Source organism: Nicotiana tomentosiformis, unplaced genomic scaffold (assembly GCF_000390325.3).
Source record: "Nicotiana tomentosiformis unplaced genomic scaffold, ASM39032v3 Un00001, whole genome shotgun sequence".
Taxonomy (NCBI): domain Eukaryota; kingdom Viridiplantae; phylum Streptophyta; class Magnoliopsida; order Solanales; family Solanaceae; genus Nicotiana; species Nicotiana tomentosiformis.
In genome coordinates, this window is record NW_027174560.1 from 3,241,974 (window position 1) to 3,261,582 (window position 19,609).

The window sequence follows — 19,609 nt, forward strand, 5'->3', positions numbered from 1 at the left end:
GAAATGATTGACCATGTGCCAACCTTTTATACTTGAAACCTAAGTGGCATGAACCACCATCATCAACACAATATTACCGTGAAAGTTCTACAACAGCTCTGGTAGCTAGGCTTGCATGTTCTGCAAACTCAGCTGCTGCTTGAGCAGCAGAGGTAGCATCCTTAAATTTCATGTTCCAATTCTGCCTGCCAATAGAAAAATTACCATTATCATCCTTGACCATCATCAACACAATATTGCCTTGAAAGTTCTACAACAGCTCTGGCAGCTAGGCTTGCATGTTCTGCAAACTCAGCAGCTGCTTGAGCAGCAGAGGTAGCATCCTTAAATTTCATGTTCCAATTCTGCCTGCCAACATAAAAATTACCATTACAATCTCAAGGAAATGATTGCCCATGTTCCAACCTTTCATCCTTGAAACTTAAGTGGAGTGAACCACCATCATCAAATAATATTGCCTTGAAAGTTCTACAACAGCTCTGGCAGCCAGGCTTACATATTCTGCAAACTCAGCTGCTGCTTGAGCAGCAGAGGTAGCATGCTTAAATTTCATGTTCCAATTCTGCCTGCCAACAGAAAAATTATCATTACAATCTCAAAGAAATGATTGCCCATGTTCCAACCTTTCATCCTTGTAACTTATGTGGCATGAACCACCATCATCAATACAATATTGCCTTGAAAGTTCTACAACAGCTCTTGCAGCTAGGCATGCAAGTTCTGAAAACTCAGCCGCTGCTTGAGCAGCAGAGGTAGCATCCTTAAATTTCATGTTCCAATTCTGCCTGCCAATAGAAAAATTACCATTACCATCTCCAGGAAATGATTGCCCATGTTCAAACCTTTCATCCTTGACCATCATCAACACAATATTTCCTTGAAAGTTCTACAACAGCTCTGGCAGCTAGGCTTACATGTTCTTCAAACTCTACTGTTGCTTGAGCAGCAGAGGTAGCATCCTTAAATTTCATGTTCCAATTCTGCCTGCTAACAGAAAAATTATCATTACAAACTCAAGGAAATGATTGACCATGTGCCAACCTTTTATCCTAGAAACCTAAGTGGCATGAAACACCATCATCAACACAATATTGCCTTGAAAGTTCTACAACAGCTCTGGCAGCTAGGCTTGTATGTTCTCCAAACTAAGCTGCTGCTTGAGCGGCAGAGGTAGCATCCTTAAATGTCATGTTCCAATTCTGCCTGTCAATAGAAAATTTACCATCTCCAGGAAATGATTGACCATGTGCCAACCTTTTATCCTTGAAACCTAAGTGGCATGAAACACCATCATCAACACAATATTGCTTTGAAAGTTCTACAACAGCTCTGGCAGCTAGGCTTGCATGTTCTGCAAACTCAGCTGCTGCTTGAGCAGCAGAGGTAGCATCCTTAAATTTCATGTTCCAATTCTGCCTGCCAACAGAAAAATTACCATTTCAATCTCAAGGAAATGATTGCCCATGTTCCAACCTTTCATCCTTGAAACTTAAGTGGAATGAACAACCATCATCAACACAATATTTCCTTGAAAGTTCTATAATAGCTCTTGCAGCTTGGCGTGCATGTTCTGAAAACTCAGCCGCAGCTTGAGCAGTAGAGGTAGCATCCTTAAAATTCATGTTCCAATTTTGCCTGTCAATAGAAAATTTACCATCTCCAGGAAATGATTGACTATGTGCCAACCTTTTATCCTTGAAACCTAAGTGGCATGAACCACCATCATCAACACAATATTGCCTTGAAAGTTCTACAACAGCTCTGGCAGCTAGACTTGCATGTTCTCCAAACTCAGCTGCTGCTTGAGCAGCAAAGGTAGCATCCTTAAATTTAATGTTCCAATTCTACCTGCCAATAGAAGAATTACCATTACCATCTCCAGGAAATGATTGCCCATGTTCCAACCATTCATCCTTGACCATCATCAACACAATATTGCCTTGAAAGTTCTACAACAGCTCTGGCAGCTAGGCTTGCATGTTCTGCAAACTTAGCTGCTACTTGAGCAGCAGAGGTAGCATCCTTAAATTTCATGTTCCAATTCTGCCTGCCAACAGAAAAATTACCATTACAATCTCAAGGAAATAAGTGCCCATGTTTCAACCTTTCATCCTTGAAACTTAAGTGGCATGAACCACCATCATCAACACAATATTGCCTTTAAAGTTCTACAACAGCTCTTGAAGCTAGGCCTGCATGTTCTGAAAACTCAGCCGCTGCTTGAGCAGCAGAGGTAGCATCCTTAAATTTCATGTTCCAATTCTGCCTGTCAATAGAAAATTTACCATCTTCAGGAAATGATTGACCATGTGCCAACCTTTTATCCTTGAAACCTAAGTGGCATGAAACACCATCATCAACACTATTGCCTTGAAAGTTCTACAACAGCTCTGGCAGCTAGGCTTGCATGTTCTCCAAACTAAGCTGCTGCTTGAGAAGTAGAGGTAGCATCCTTAAATTTCATGTTCCAATTCTGCCTGTCAATAGAAAATTTACCATCTCCAGGAAATGATTGACCATGTGCCAACCTTTTATCCTTGAAACCTAAGTGGCCTGAACTACCATCATCAACACAATATTGCCTTGAAAGTTCTACAACAGCTCTGGCAGCTAGGCTTGCATGTTCTGCAAACTCAGCTGCTGCTTGAGCAGCAGAGGTAGCATCCTTAAATTTCATGTTCCAATTCAGCCTACCAACAGAAAAATTACCATTACTATCTCAAGGAAATTATTGCCCATGTTCCAACCTTTCATCCTTGAAACTTAAGTGGAATGAATAACCATCATCAACACAATATTGCCTTGAAAGTTCTACAACAGCTCTTGCAGCTTGGCGTGCATGTTCTGAAAACTCAGCCGCAGCTTGAGCAGCAGAGGTAGCATCCTTAAAATTCATGTTCCAATTCTGCCTGTCAATAGAAAATTTACCATCTCCAGGAAATGATTGCCCTTGTTCCAACGTTTCATTCTTGAAACCCAAGTGGCATGAACCACCAGCATTAACCCAATATTGCCTCGAAAGTTCTACAACAGCTCTTGCAGCTAGGCTTTCATGTTTTGTAAACTCAGCCGCTGCTTGAGCAGCAGAGATAGCATGCTTAAATTTCATGTTCGAATACTGCCTGCCAATAGAACAATTACCATTACTATCTCAAGGAATTGATTGCCCATGTTCCAACCTTTCATCCTTGACCATCATCAACACAATATTTCCTTGAAAGTTCTACAACAGCTCTGGCAGCTAGGCTTGCATGTTCTGCAAACTCTGCTGTTGCTTGAGCAGCAGAGGTAGCATCCTTAAATTTCATGTTCCAATTCTGCCTGCCAACAGAAAAATTATCATTACAATCTCAAAGAAATGATTAACCATGTTCCAACCTTTCATCCTTTAAACTTAAGTGGCATGAACCACCATCATCAATACAATATTATCTTGAAAGTTCTACAACAGATCTTGCAGCTAGGCATGCAAGTTCTGAAAACTCAGCCGCTGCTTGAGCAGTAGTGGTAGCATCCTTAAATTTCATGTTCCAATTCTGCCTGTCAATAGAAAATTTACCATCTCCAGGAAATGATTGACCATGTGCCAACCTTTTATCCTTGAAACCTAAGTGGCATGAACCACCATCATCAACACAATATGGCCTTGAATGTTCTACAACAGCTCTGGCAGCTAGGCTTGCATGTTCTCCAAACTCAGCTGCTGCTTGAGCAACAGAGGTAGCATCCTTAAATTTCATGTTCCAATTCTGCCTGCCAATAGAAAAATTACCATTACCATCTCCAGGAAATGATTGCCCATGTTCCAATCTTTCATCCTTGACCATCATCAACACAATATTGCCTTGAAAGTTCTACAATAGCTCTGGCAGCTAGGCTTGCATGTTCTACAAACTCTGCCGCTGCTTGAGCAGCATAGGCAGCATCCTTACTTTCATGTTCCAATTATGCCTGCCAATAGAAAAATTACCATTACCATTTCCAGGAAATGATTGCCCTTGTTCCAACCTTTCATCCTTGAAACCCAAGTGGCATGAACCACCATCATTAACACAATATTGCCTTGAAAGTTCTACAACAGCTCTTGCAGCTAGGCTTTCATGTTTTGTAAACTCAGCCGCTGCTTGAGCAGCAGAGATAGCATGCTTAAATTTCATGTTCCAATACTGCCTACCAATAGAACAATTACCATTACTATCTCAAGGAAATGATTTCCCATGTTCCAACCTTTCATCCTTGAAAACTATGTGGCATGAACCACCACAATCAACACAATATTGCCTTGAAAGTTCTACAACATCTCTGGCAGCTAGGCTTCCATGTTCTACAAACTCAGTTGGTACTTGAGCAGCAGAGGTAGCATCCTTAAATTTCATGTTCCATTTCTGCCTGCCAATAGAAAAATTACCATTACCATCTCCAGGAAATGATTGCCCATGTTCCAACCTTTCATCCTTGAAAACTAAGTGGCATGAACCACCACCATCAACACAATATTGCCTTGAAAGTTCTACAACATCTCTGGCAGCTAGGCTTGCATGTTTTGCAAACTCAGTCGCTACTTGAGCCGCAGAGGTAGCATCCTTAAATTTCATATTCCAATTATGCCTGCCAATAGAAAAATTACCATTACCATCTCCAGGAAATGATTGCCCATGTTCCAACCTTTCATTCTTGAAAACTAAGTGGCATGAACCACCACCATCAATACAATATTGCCTTGAAAGTTCTACAACATCTCTGGCAGCTAGGCTTGCATGCTCTGCAAACTCAGCCGCTGCTTGAGTAGCAGAGATAGCATCCTTAAATTTCATGTTCCAATTCTGCCTGCCAATAGAAAAATTACCATTACCATCTCCAGGAAATGATTGCCCATGTTCCAATCTTTCAACCTTGACCATCATCAACACAATATTGCCTTGAAAGTTCTACAACAGCTCTGGCAGCTAGGCTTGCATGGTCTACAAACTCAGCCACTGCTTGAGCAGCAGAGGCAGCATCCTTACTTTCATGTTCCAATTCTGCCTGCCAATAGAAAAATTACCATTACCATCTCCAGGAAATGATTGCCCTTGTTCCAACCTTTCATTCTTGAAACCCAAGTGGCATGAACCACCATCATTAACCCAATATTGCCTTGAAAGTTCTACAACAACTCTTGCAGCTAGGCTTTCATGTTTTGTAAACTCAGCCGCTGCTTGAGCAGCAGAGATAGCATGCTTAAATTTCATGTTCCAATACTGCCTGCCAATAGAATAATTACCATTACTATCTCAAGGAAATGATTGCCCATGTTCCAACCTTTCATCCTTGAAAACTATGTGGCATGAACCACCACAATCAACACAATATTGCCTTGAAAGTTCTACAACATCTCTGGCAGCTAGACTTCCATGTTCTACAAACTCAGTTGCTACTTGAGCAGTAGAGGTAGCATCCTTAAATTTCATGTTCCAATTCTGCCTGCCAATAGAAAAATTACCATTACCATCTCCAGGAAATGATTGCCCATGTACCAACCTTTCATCCTTGAAAACTAAGTGGCATGAACCACCACCATCAACACAATATTGCCTTGAAAGTTCTACAACAGCTCTGGCAGCTAGGCTTGCATGTTCTACAAACTCAGCCGCTGCTTGAGCAGCAGAGGCAGCATCTTTACTTTCATGTTCCAATTCTGCCTGCCAATAGAAAAATTACCATTACCATCTCAAGGAAATGATTGCCCATGTTCCAACCTTTCATCCTTGAAACCCAAGTGGCATGAACCGCCATCATTAACATAATATTGCCTAGAAAGTTCTACAACAGCTCTGGCAGCTAGGCTTTCATGTTTTGCAAACTCAGCCGCTGCTTGAGCAGCAGAGATAGGATGCTTAAATTTCATGTTCCAATACTGCCTTCCAATAGAACAATTACCATTACCATCTCAAGGAAATGATTGCCCATGTTCCAACCTTTCATCCTTGAAAACAAAGTGGCATGAACCACCATCATCAACACAATATTGCCTTGAAAATCCTACAACAGCTCTGGCAGCTAGGCTTGCATGTTCTGCAAACTAAACCGTTGCTTGAGCAGCAGAGGTAGCATCCTTAAATTTCATTTTCCAATTATGCCTTCCAATAGAAAAATTAACATTAGCATCTCCATGAAATGATTGCCCATGTTCCAACCTTTCATCCTTGAAAACTAATTGGCATGAACCACCACCATCAACACAATATTGCCTTGAAAGTTCTACAACAGCTCTGGTAGCTAGGCTTGCATGTTCTACAAACTAAACCGTTGCTTGAGCAGCAGAGGCAGCATCCTTACTTTCATGTTCCAATTATGCCTGCCAATAGAAAAATTACCATTACCATCTCAAGGAAATGATTGCCCATGTTCCAACCTTTCATCCTTGAAACCCAAGTGGCATGAACCACCATCATTAACATAATATTGCCTATAAAGTTCTTCAACAGCTCTGGCAGCTAGGCTTTCATGTTTTGCAAACTCAGCCGCTGCTTGAGCAGCAGAGATAGGATGCTTAAATTTCATGTTCCAATACTGCCTGCCAATAGAACAATTACCATTACCATCTCAAGGAAATGATTGCCCATGTTCCAACCTTTCATCCTTGAAAACAAACTGGCATGAACCACCATCATCAACACAATATTGCCTTGAAAATCCTACAACAGCTCTGGCAGCTAGGCTTGCATGTTATGCAAACTGAACTGCTGCTTGAGCAGCAGAGGTTGCATCCTTAAATTTCATTTTCCAATTATGCCTGCCAATAGAAAAATTACCATTACCATCTCCAGGAAATGATTGCCCATATACCAACCTTTCATCCTTGAAAACTAATTGGCATGAACCACCACCATCAACACAATATTGCCTTGAAAGTTCTACAACAGCTCTGGCAGCTAGGCTTGCATGTTCTACAAACTCAGCCGCTGCTTGAGCAGCAGAGGCAGCATCCTTACTTTCATGTTCCAATTCTGCCTGCCAATAGAAAAATTACCATTACCATCTCAAGGAAATGATTGCCCATGTTCCAACCTTTCATCCTTGAAACCCAAGTGGCATGAACCACCATCATTAACATAATATTGCCTAGAAAGTTCTACAACAGCTCTGGCAGCTAGGCTTTCATGTTTTGCAAACTCAGCCGCTTCTTGAGCAACAGAGATAGCATGCTTAAATTTCATGTTCCAATACTGCCTGCCAATAGAACAATTACCATTACCATCTCAAGGAAATGATTGCCCATGTTCAAACCTTTCATCCTTGAAAACAAAGTGGTATGAACCACCATCATCAACACAATATTGCCTTGAAAATCCTACAACAGCTCTGGCAGCTAGGCTTGCATGTTCTGCAAACTCAGTCGCTGCTTGAGCAGCAGAGGTAGCATCCTTAAATTTCATTTTCCAATTCTGCCTGCCAATAAAAAAATTACCATTACCATCTCCAGGAAATGATTGCCCATGTTCAAACCTTTCATCCTTGAAAACTAAGTGGCATGAACCACCATCATCAACACAATATTGCCTTAAAACTTCTACCACAGCTCTGGCAGCTAGGCTTGCATGTTCTGCAAACTAATTCGCTAGTTGAGCAGTCGAGGTAGCATCCTTACTTTCATGTTCCAATTCTGTCTGCCAATAGAAAAATTACCATTAACATCTCCAGGAAAGGATTGCCCTTGTTCCAACCTTTCATCCTTGAAGCCTAAGTGGCATGAACCACCATCATTAACACAGTATTGCCTTGAAAGTTCTACAACAGCTCTGGCAGCTAGGCTTTCATGTTTTGCAAACTCAGCCACTGCTTGAGCAACAGAGATAGGATGCTTAAATTTCATGTTCCAATACTGCCTGCCAATAGAACAATTACCATTACCATCTCAAGGAAATGATTGCCCATGTTCCAACCTTTCATCCTTGAAACCCAAGTGGCATGAACCACCATCATTAACATAATATTGCCTAGAAAGTTCTACAACAGCTCTGGCAGCTAGGCTTTCATGTTTTGCAAACTCAGCCGCTGCTTGAGCAGCAGAGATAGGATGCTTAAATTTCATGTTCCAATACTGCCTGCCAATAGAACAATTACCATTACCATCTCAAGGAAATGATTGCCCATGTTCCAACCTTTCATTCTTGAAAACAAAGTGGCATGAACCACCATCATCAACACAATATTACCTTGAAAATCCTACAACAGCTCTGGCAGCTAGGCTTGCATGTTCTGCAAACTAAACCGCTGCATGAGCAGCAGAGGTTGCATCCTTAAATTTCATGTTCCAATACTGCCTGCCAATAGAACAATTACCATTACCATCTCAAGGAAATGATTGCCCATGTTCAAACCTTTCATCCTTGAAAACAAAGTGGCATGAACCACCATCATCAACACAATATTGCCTTGAAAATCCTACAACAGCTCTGGCAGCTAGGCTTGCATGTTCTGCAAACTCAGTCGCTGCTTGAGCAGCAGAGGTAGCATCCTTAAATTTCATTTTCCAATTCTGCCTGCCAATAAAAAAATTACCATTACCATCTCCAGGAAATGATTGCCCATGTTCAAACCTTTCATCCTTGAAAACTAAGTGGCATGAACCACCATCATCAACACAATATTGCCTTAAAAGTTCTACCACAGCTCTGGCAGCTAGGCTTGCATGTTCTGCAAACTAATTCGCTAGTTGAGCAGTCGAGGTAGCATCCTTACTTTCATGTTCCAATTCTGTCTGCCAATAGAAAAATTACCATTAACATCTCCAGGAGAGGATTGCCCTTGTTCCAACCTTTCATCCTTGAAGCCTAAGTGGCATGAACCACCATCATTAACACAGTATTGCCTTGAAAGTTCTACAACAGCTCTGGCAGCTAGGCTTTCATGTTTTGCAAACTCAGCCACTGCTTGAGCAACAGAGATAGGATGCTTAAATTTCATGTTCCAATACTGCCTGCCAATAGAACAATTACCATTACCATCTCAAGGAAATGATTGCCCATGTTCCAACCTTTCATCCTTGAAACCCAAGTGGCATGAACCACCATCATTAACATAATATTGCCTAGAAAGTTCTACAACAGCTCTGGCAGCTAGGCTTTCATGTTTTGCAAACTCAGCCGCTGCTTGAGCAGCAGAGATAGGATGCTTAAATTTCATGTTCCAATACTGCCTGCCAATAGAACAATTACCATTACCATCTCAAGGAAATGATTGCCCATGTTCCAACCTTTCATTCTTGAAAACAAAGTGGCATGAACCACCATCATCAACACAATATTACCTTGAAAATCCTACAACAGCTCTGGCAGCTAGGCTTGCATGTTCTGCAAACTAAACCGCTGCTTGAGCAGCAGAGGTTGCATCCTTAAATTTCATTTTCCAATTATGCCTGCCAATAAAAAAATGACCATTAGCATCTCCATGAAATGATTTCCCATGTTCCAACCTTTCATCCTTGAAACTAAGTGGCATGAACCACTATCATCAACACAATATTGCCTTCAAAGTTCTACAACAGCTCTGGCAGCTAGGCTTGCATGTTCTGCAAACTCAGTCGCTACTTGAGCAGCAGAGGTAGCATCCTTAAATTTCATGTTCCAATTCTGCCTGCCAATAAAAAAATTACCATTACCATCTCCAGGAAATGATTGCCCATGTTCAAACCTTTCATCCTTGAAAACTAAGTGGCATGAACCACCATCATCAACACAATTTTGCCTTAAAACTTCTACCACAGCTCTGGCAACTAGGCTTGCATGTTCTGCAAACTAATTCGCTAGTTGAGCAGTCGAGGTAGCATCCTTACTTTCATGTTCCAATTCTGCCTGCCAATAGAAAAATTACCATTAACATCTCCAGGAAAGGATTGCCCTTGTTCCAACCTTTCATCCTTGAAGCCTAAGTGGCATGAACCACCATCATTAACACAGTATTGCCTTGAAAGTTCTACAACAGCTCTGGCAGCTAGTCTTTCATGTTTTGCAAACTCAGCCACTGCTTGAGCAACAGAGATAGGATGCTTAAATTTCATGTTCCAATACTGCCTGCCAATAGAACAATTACCATTACCATCTCAAGGAAATGATTGCCCATGTTCCAACCTTTCATCCTTGAAACCCAAGTGGCATGAACCACCATCATTAACATAATATTGCCTAGAAAGTTCTACAACAGCTCTGGCAGCTAGGCTTTCATGTTTTGCAAACTCAGCCGCTGCTTGAGCAGCAGAGATAGGATGCTTAAATTTCATGTTCCAATACTGCCTGCCAATAGAACAATTACCATTACCATCTCAAGGAAATGATTGCCCATGTTCCAACCTTTCATTCTTGAAAACAAAGTGGCATGAACCACCATCATCAACACAATATTACCTTGAAAATCCTACAACAGCTCTGGCAGCTAGGCTTGCATGTTCTGCAAACTAAACCGCTGCTTGAGCAGCAGAGGTTGCATCCTTAAATTTCATTTTCCAATTATGCCTGCCAATAAAAAAATGACCATTAGCATCTCCATGAAATGATTTCCCATGTTCCAACCTTTCATCCTTGAAACTAAGTGGCATGAACCACTATCATCAACACAATATTGCCTTCAAAGTTCTACAACAGCTCTGGCAGCTAGGCTTGCATGTTCTGCAAACTCAGTCGCTACTTGAGCAGCAGAGGTAGCATCCTTAAATTTCATGTTCCAATTCTGCCTGCCAATAAAAAAATTACCATTACCATCTCCAGGAAATGATTGCCCATGTTCAAACCTTTCATCCTTGAAAACTAAGTGGCATGAACCACCATCATCAACACAATTTTGCCTTAAAACTTCTACCACAGCTCTGGCAGCTAGGCTTGCATGTTTTGCAAACTAATTCGCTAGTTGAGCAGTCGAGGTAGCATCCTTACTTTCATGTTCCAATTCTGCCTGCCAATAGAAAAATTACCATTAACATCTCCAGGAAAGGATTGCCCTTGTTCCAACCTTTCATCCTTGAAGCCTAAGTGGCATGAACCACCATCATTAACACAGTATTGCCTTGAAAGTTCTACAACAGCTCTGGCAGCTAGTCTTTCATGTTTTGCAAACTCAGCCACTGCTTGAGCAACAGAGATAGGATGCTTAAATTTCATGTTCCAATACTGCCTGCCAATAGAACAATTACCATTACCATCTCAAGGAAATGATTGCCCATGTTCCAACCTTTCATCCTTGAAACCCAAGTGGCATGAACCACCATCATTAACATAATATTGCCTAGAAAGTTCTACAACAGCTCTGGCAGCTAGGCTTTCATGTTTTGCAAACTCAGCCGCTGCTTGAGCAGCAGAGATAGGATGCTTAAATTTCATGTTCCAATACTGCCTGCCAATAGAACAATTACCATTACCATCTCAAGGAAATGATTGCCCATGTTCCAACCTTTCATTCTTGAAAACAAAGTGGCATGAACCACCATCATCAACACAATATTACCTTGAAAATCCTACAACAGCTCTGGCAGCTAGGCTTGCATGTTCTGCAAACTAAACCGCTGCTTGAGCAGCAGAGGTTGCATCCTTAAATTTCATTTTCCAATTATGCCTGCCAATAAAAAAATGACCATTAGCATCTCCATGAAATGATTTCCCATGTTCCAACCTTTCATCCTTGAAACTAAGTGGCATGAACCACTATCATCAACACAATATTGCCTTCAAAGTTCTACAACAGCTCTGGCAGCTAGGCTTGCATGTTCTGCAAACTCAGTCGCTACTTGAGCAGCAGAGGTAGCATCCTTAAATTTCATTTTCCAATTCTGCCTGCCAATAAAAAAATTACCATTACCATCTCCAGGAAATGATTGCCCATGTTCAAACCTTTCATCCTTGAAAACTAAGTGGCATGAACCACCATCATCAACACAATATTGCCTTAAAAGTTCTACCACAGCTCTGGCAGCTAGGCTTGCATGTTCTGCAAACTAATTCGCTAGTTGAGCAGTCGAGGTAGCATCCTTACTTTCATGTTCCAATTCTGTCTGCCAATAGAAAAATTACCATTAACATCTCCAGGAAAGGATTGCCCTTGTTCCAACCTTTCATCCTTGAAGCCTAAGTGGCATGAACCACCATCATTAACACAGTATTGCCTTGAAAGTTCTACAACAGCTCTGGCAGCTAGGCTTTCATGTTTTGCAAACTCAGCCACTGCTTGAGCAACAGAGATAGGATGCTTAAATTTCATGTTCCAATACTGCCTGCCAATAGAACAATTACCATTACCATCTCAAGGAAATGATTGCCCATGTTCCAACCTTTCATCCTTGAAACCCAAGTGGCATGAACCACCATCATTAACATAATATTGCCTAGAAAGTTCTACAACAGCTCTGGCAGCTAGGCTTTCATGTTTTGCAAACTCAGCCGCTGCTTGAGCAGCAGAGATAGGATGCTTAAATTTCATGTTCCAATACTGCCTGCCAATAGAACAATTACCATTACCATCTCAAGGAAATGATTGCCCATGTTCCAACCTTTCATTCTTGAAAACAAAGTGGCATGAACCACCATCATCAACACAATATTACCTTGAAAATCCTACAACAGCTCTGGCAGCTAGGCTTGCATGTTCTGCAAACTAAACCGCTGCTTGAGCAGCAGAGGTTGCATCCTTAAATTTCATTTTCCAATTATGCCTGCCAATAAAAAAATGACCATTAGCATCTCCATGAAATGATTTCCCATGTTCCAACCTTTCATCCTTGAAACTAAGTGGCATGAACCACTATCATCAACACAATATTGCCTTCAAAGTTCTACAACAGCTCTGGCAGCTAGGCTTGCATGTTCTGCAAACTCAGTCGCTACTTGAGCAGCAGAGGTAGCATCCTTAAATTTCATGTTCCAATTCTGCCTGCCAATAAAACAATTACCATTACCATCTCCAGGAAATGATTGCCCATGTTCAAACCTTTCATCCTTGAAAACTAAGTGGCATGAACCACCATCATCAACACAATTTTGCCTTAAAACTTCTACCACAGCTCTGGCAGCTAGGCTTGCATGTTCTGCAAACTAATTCGCTAGTTGAGCAGTCGAGGTAGCATCCTTACTTTCATGTTCCAATTCTGCCTGCCAATAGAAAAATTACCATTAACATCTCCAGGAAAGGATTGCCCTTGTTCCAACCTTTCATCCTTGAAGCCTAAGTGGCATGAACCACCATCATTAACACAGTATTGCCTTGAAAGTTCTACAACAGCTCTGGCAGCTAGTCTTTCATGTTTTGCAAACTCAGCCACTGCTTGAGCAACAGAGATAGGATGCTTAAATTTCATGTTCCAATACTGCCTGCCAATAGAACAATTACCATTACCATCTCAAGGAAATGATTGCCCATGTTCCAACCTTTCATCCTTGAAACCCAAGTGGCATGAACCACCATCATTAACATAATATTGCCTAGAAAGTTCTACAACAGCTCTGGCAGCTAGGCTTTCATGTTTTGCAAACTCAGCCGCTGCTTGAGCAGCAGAGATAGGATGCTTAAATTTCATGTTCCAATACTGCCTGCCAATAGAACAATTACCATTACCATCTCAAGGAAATGATTGCCCATGTTCCAACCTTTCATTCTTGAAAACAAAGTGGCATGAACCACCATCATCAACACAATATTACCTTGAAAATCCTACAACAGCTCTGGCAGCTAGGCTTGCATGTTCTGCAAACTAAACCGCTGCTTGAGCAGCAGAGGTTGCATCCTTAAATTTCATTTTCCAATTATGCCTGCCAATAAAAAAATGACCATTAGCATCTCCATGAAATGATTTCCCATGTTCCAACCTTTCATCCTTGAAACTAAGTGGCATGAACCACTATCATCAACACAATATTGCCTTCAAAGTTCTACAACAGCTCTGGCAGCTAGGCTTGCATGTTCTGCAAACTCAGTCGCTACTTGAGCAGCAGAGGTAGCATCCTTAAATTTCATTTTCCAATTCTGCCTGCCAATAAAAAAATTACCATTACCATCTCCAGGAAATGATTGCCCATGTTCAAACCTTTCATCCTTGAAAACTAAGTGGCATGAACCACCATCATCAACACAATATTGCCTTAAAAGTTCTACCACAGCTCTGGCAGCTAGGCTTGCATGTTCTGCAAACTAATTCGCTAGTTGAGCAGTCGAGGTAGCATCCTTACTTTCATGTTCCAATTCTGTCTGCCAATAGAAAAATTACCATTAACATCTCCAGGAAAGGATTGCCCTTGTTCCAACCTTTCATCCTTGAAGCCTAAGTGGCATGAACCACCATCATTAACACAGTATTGCCTTGAAAGTTCTACAACAGCTCTGGCAGCTAGGCTTTCATGTTTTGCAAACTCAGCCACTGCTTGAGCAACAGAGATAGGATGCTTAAATTTCATGTTCCAATACTGCCTGCCAATAGAACAATTACCATTACCATCTCAAGGAAATGATTGCCCATGTTCCAACCTTTCATCCTTGAAACCCAAGTGGCATGAACCACCATCATTAACATAATATTGCCTAGAAAGTTCTACAACAGCTCTGGCAGCTAGGCTTTCATGTTTTGCAAACTCAGCCGCTGCTTGAGCAGCAGAGATAGGATGCTTAAATTTCATGTTCCAATACTGCCTGCCAATAGAACAATTACCATTACCATCTCAAGGAAATGATTGCCCATGTTCCAACCTTTCATTCTTGAAAACAAAGTGGCATGAACCACCATCATCAACACAATATTACCTTGAAAATCCTACAACAGCTCTGGCAGCTAGGCTTGCATGTTCTGCAAACTAAACCGCTGCTTGAGCAGCAGAGGTTGCATCCTTAAATTTCATTTTCCAATTATGCCTGCCAATAAAAAAATGACCATTAGCATCTCCATGAAATGATTTCCCATGTTCCAACCTTTCATCCTTGAAACTAAGTGGCATGAACCACTATCATCAACACAATATTGCCTTCAAAGTTCTACAACAGCTCTGGCAGCTAGGCTTGCATGTTCTGCAAACTCAGTCGCTACTTGAGCAGCAGAGGTAGCATCCTTAAATTTCATGTTCCAATTCTGCCTGCCAATAAAAAAATTGCCATTACCATCTCCAGGAAATGATTGCCCATGTTCAAACCTTTCATCCTTGAAAACTAAGTGGCATGAACCACCATCATCAACACAATTTTGCCTTAAAACTTCTACCACAGCTCTGGCAGCTAGGCTTGCATGTTCTGCAAACTAATTCGCTAGTTGAGCAGTCGAGGTAGCATCCTTACTTTCATGTTCCAATTCTGTCTGCCAATAGAAAAATTACCATTAACATCTCCAGGAAAGGATTGCCCTTGTTCCAACCTTTCATCCTTGAAGCCTAAGTGGCATGAACCACCATCATTAACACAGTATTGCCTTGAAAGTTCTACAACAGCTCTGGCAGCTAGTCTTTCATGTTTTGCAAACTCAGCCACTGCTTGAGCAACAGAGATAGGATGCTTAAATTTCATGTTCCAATACTGCCTGCCAATAGAACAATTACCATTACCATCTCAAGGAAATGATTGCCCATGTTCCAACCTTTCATCCTTGAAACCCAAGTGGCATGAACCACCATCATTAACATAATATTGCCTAGAAAGTTCTACAACAGCTCTGGCAGCTAGGCTTTCATGTTTTGCAAACTCAGCCGCTGCTTGAGCAGCAGAGATAGGATGCTTAAATTTCATGTTCCAATACTGCCTGCCAATAGAACAATTACCATTACCATCTCAAGGAAATGATTGCCCATGTTCCAACCTTTCATTCTTGAAAACAAAGTGGCATGAACCACCATCATCAACACAATATTACCTTGAAAATCCTACAACAGCTCTGGCAGCTAGGCTTGCATGTTCTGCAAACTAAACCGCTGCTTGAGCAGCAGAGGTTGCATCCTTAAATTTCATTTTCCAATTATGCCTGCCAATAAAAAAATGACCATTAGCATCTCCATGAAATGATTTCCCATGTTCCAACCTTTCATCCTTGAAACTAAGTGGCATGAACCACTATCATCAACACAATATTGCCTTCAAAGTTCTACAACAGCTCTGGCAGCTAGGCTTGCATGTTCTGCAAACTCAGTCGCTACTTGAGCAGCAGAGGTAGCATCCTTAAATTTCATGTTCCAATTCTGCCTGCCAATAAAAAAATTACCATTACCATCTCCAGGAAATGATTGCCCATGTTCAAACCTTTCATCCTTGAAAACTAAGTGGCATGAACCACCATCATCAACACAATATTGCCTTAAAAGTTCTACCACAGCTCTGGCAGCTAGGCTTGCATGTTCTGCAAACTAATTCGCTAGTTGAGCAGTCGAGGTAGCATCCTTACTTTCATGTTCCAATTCTGTCTGCCAATAGAAAAATTACCATTAACATCTCCAGGAAAGGATTGCCCTTGTTCCAACCTTTCATCCTTGAAGCCTAAGTGGCATGAACCACCATCATTAACACAGTATTGCCTTGAAAGTTCTACAACAGCTCTGGCAGCTAGGCTTTCATGTTTTGCAAACTCAGCCACTGCTTGAGCAACAGAGATAGGATGCTTAAATTTCATGTTCCAATACTGCCTGCCAATAGAACAATTACCATTACCATCTCAAGGAAATGATTGCCCATGTTCCAACCTTTCATCCTTGAAACCCAAGTGGCATGAACCACCATCATTAACATAATATTGCCTAGAAAGTTCTACAACAGCTCTGGCAGCTAGGCTTTCATGTTTTGCAAACTCAGCCGCTGCTTGAGCAGCAGAGATAGGATGCTTAAATTTCATGTTCCAATACTGCCTGCCAATAGAACAATTACCATTACCATCTCAAGGAAATGATTGCCCATGTTCCAACCTTTCATTCTTGAAAACAAAGTGGCATGAACCACCATCATCAACACAATATTACCTTGAAAATCCTACAACAGCTCTGGCAGCTAGGCTTGCATGTTCTGCAAACTAAACCGCTGCTTGAGCAGCAGAGGTTGCATCCTTAAATTTCATTTTCCAATTATGCCTGCCAATAAAAAAATGACCATTAGCATCTCCATGAAATGATTTCCCATGTTCCAACCTTTCATCCTTGAAACTAAGTGGCATGAACCACTATCATCAACACAATATTTCCTTCAAAGTTCTACAACAGCTCTGGCAGCTAGGCTTGCATGTTCTGCAAACTCAGTCGCTACTTGAGCAGCAGAGGTAGCATCCTTAAATTTCATGTTCCAATTCTGCCTGCCAATAAAAAAATTACCATTACCATCTCCAGGAAATGATTGCCCATGTTCAAACCTTTCATCCTTGAAAACTAAGTGGCATGAACCACCATCATCAACACAATATTGCCTTAAAAGTTCTACCACAGCTCTGGCAGCTAGGCTTGCATGTTCTGCAAACTAATTCGCTAGTTGAGCAGTCGAGGTAGCATCCTTACTTTCATGTTCCAATTCTGCCTGCCAATAGAAAAATTACCATTAACATCTCCAGGAAATGATTGCCCTTGTTCCAACCTTTCATCCTTGAAAACAAAGTGGCATGAACCACCATCATCAACACAATATTGCCGTGAAAATCCTACAACAGCTCTGGCAGCTAGGCTTGCATGTTCTGCAAACTAAACCGCTGCTTGAGCAGCAGAGGTTGAATCCTTAAATTTCATTTTCCAATTATGCTTGCCAATAGAAAAATTACCATTACCATCTCCAGGAAATGACTGCCCATATACCAACCTTTCATCCTTGAAAACTAAGTGGCATGAACCACCATCATCAACACAATATTGCCTTGAAAGTTCTACAACCGCTCTGGCAGCTAGGCTTGCATGTTCTGCAAACTCAGTCGCTACTTGAGCAGCAGAGGTAGCATCCTTAAATTTCATTTTCCAATTATGCCTGCCAATAGAAAAATTACCATTAGCATCTCCATGAAATGATTGCCCATGTTCCAACCTTTCATCCTTGAAAACTAATTGGCATGAACCACCACCATCAACATAATATTGCCTTGAAAGTTCTACAACAGCTCTGGCAGCTAGGCTTGCATGTTCTACAAACTCAGCCGCTGCTTGAGTAGCAGAGGCAGCATCCTTACTTTCATGTTCCAATTATGCCTGCCAATAGAAAAATTACCATTACCATCTCAAGGAAATGATTGCCCATGTTCCAACCTTTCATCCTTGAAACCCAAGTGGCATGAACCACCATCATTAACATAATATTGCCTAGAAAGTTCTACAACAGCTCTGGCAGCTAGGCTTTCATGTTTTGCAAACTCAGCCGCTGCTTGAGCAGCAGAGATAGGATGCTTAAATTTCATGTTCCAATACTGCCTGCCAATAGAACAATTACCATTACCATCTCAAGGAAATGATTGCCCATGTTCCAACCTTTCATCCTTGAAAACAAAGTGGCATGAACCACCATCATCAACACAATATTGCCTTGAAAATCCTACAACAGCTCTGGCAGCTAGGCTTGCATGTTATGCAAACTAAACCGCTGCTTGAGCAGCAGAGGTTGCATCCTTAAATTTCATTTTCCAATTATGCCTGCCAATAAAAAAATTACCATTAACATCTCCAGGAAATGATTGCCCATATACCAACCTTTCATCCTTGAAAACTAATTGGCATGAACCACCACCATCAACACAATATTGCCTTGAAAGTTCTACAACAGCTCTGGCAGCTAGGCTTGCATGTTCTACAAACTCAGCCGCTGCTTGAGCAGCAGAGGCAGCATCCTTACTTTCATGTTCCAATTATGCCTGCCAATAGAAAAATTACCATTACCATCTCAAGGAAATGATTGCCCATGTTGCAACCTTTCATCCTTGAAACCCAAGTGGCATGAACCACCATCATTAACATAATATTGCCTAGAAAGTTCTACAACAGCTCTGGCAGCTAGGCTTTCATGTTTTGCAAACTCAGCCGCTTCTTGAGCAACAGAGATAGCATGCTTAAATTTCATGTTCCAATACTGCCTGCCAATAGAACAATTACCATTACCATCTCAAGGAAATGATTGCCCATATACCAACCTTTCATCCTTGAAAACTAATTGGCATGAACCACCACCATCAACACAATATTGCCTTGAAAATCCTACAACAGCTCTGGCAGCTAGGCTTGCATGTTCTGCAAACTAAACCGCTGCTTGAGCAGCAGAGGTTGCATCCTTAAATTTCATTTTCCAATTATGCCTGCCAATAGAAAAATTACCATTACCATCTCCAGGAAATGATTGCCCATATACCAACCTTTCATCCTTGAAAACTAAGTGGCATGAACCACCATCATCAACACAATATTGCCTTCAAAGTTCTACAACAGCTCTGGCAGCTAGGCTTGCATGTTCTGCAAACTCAGTCTCTACTTGAGCAGCAGAGGTAGCATCCTTAAATTTCATGTTCCAATTATGCCTGCCAATAAACAAATTACCATTACCATCTCCAGGAAATGATTGCCCATGTTCCAACCTTTCATCCTTTAAAACTAAGTGGCATGAACCAGCATCATCAACACAATATTGCCTTAAAAGTTCTACCACAGCTCTAGCAGCTAGGCTTGCATGT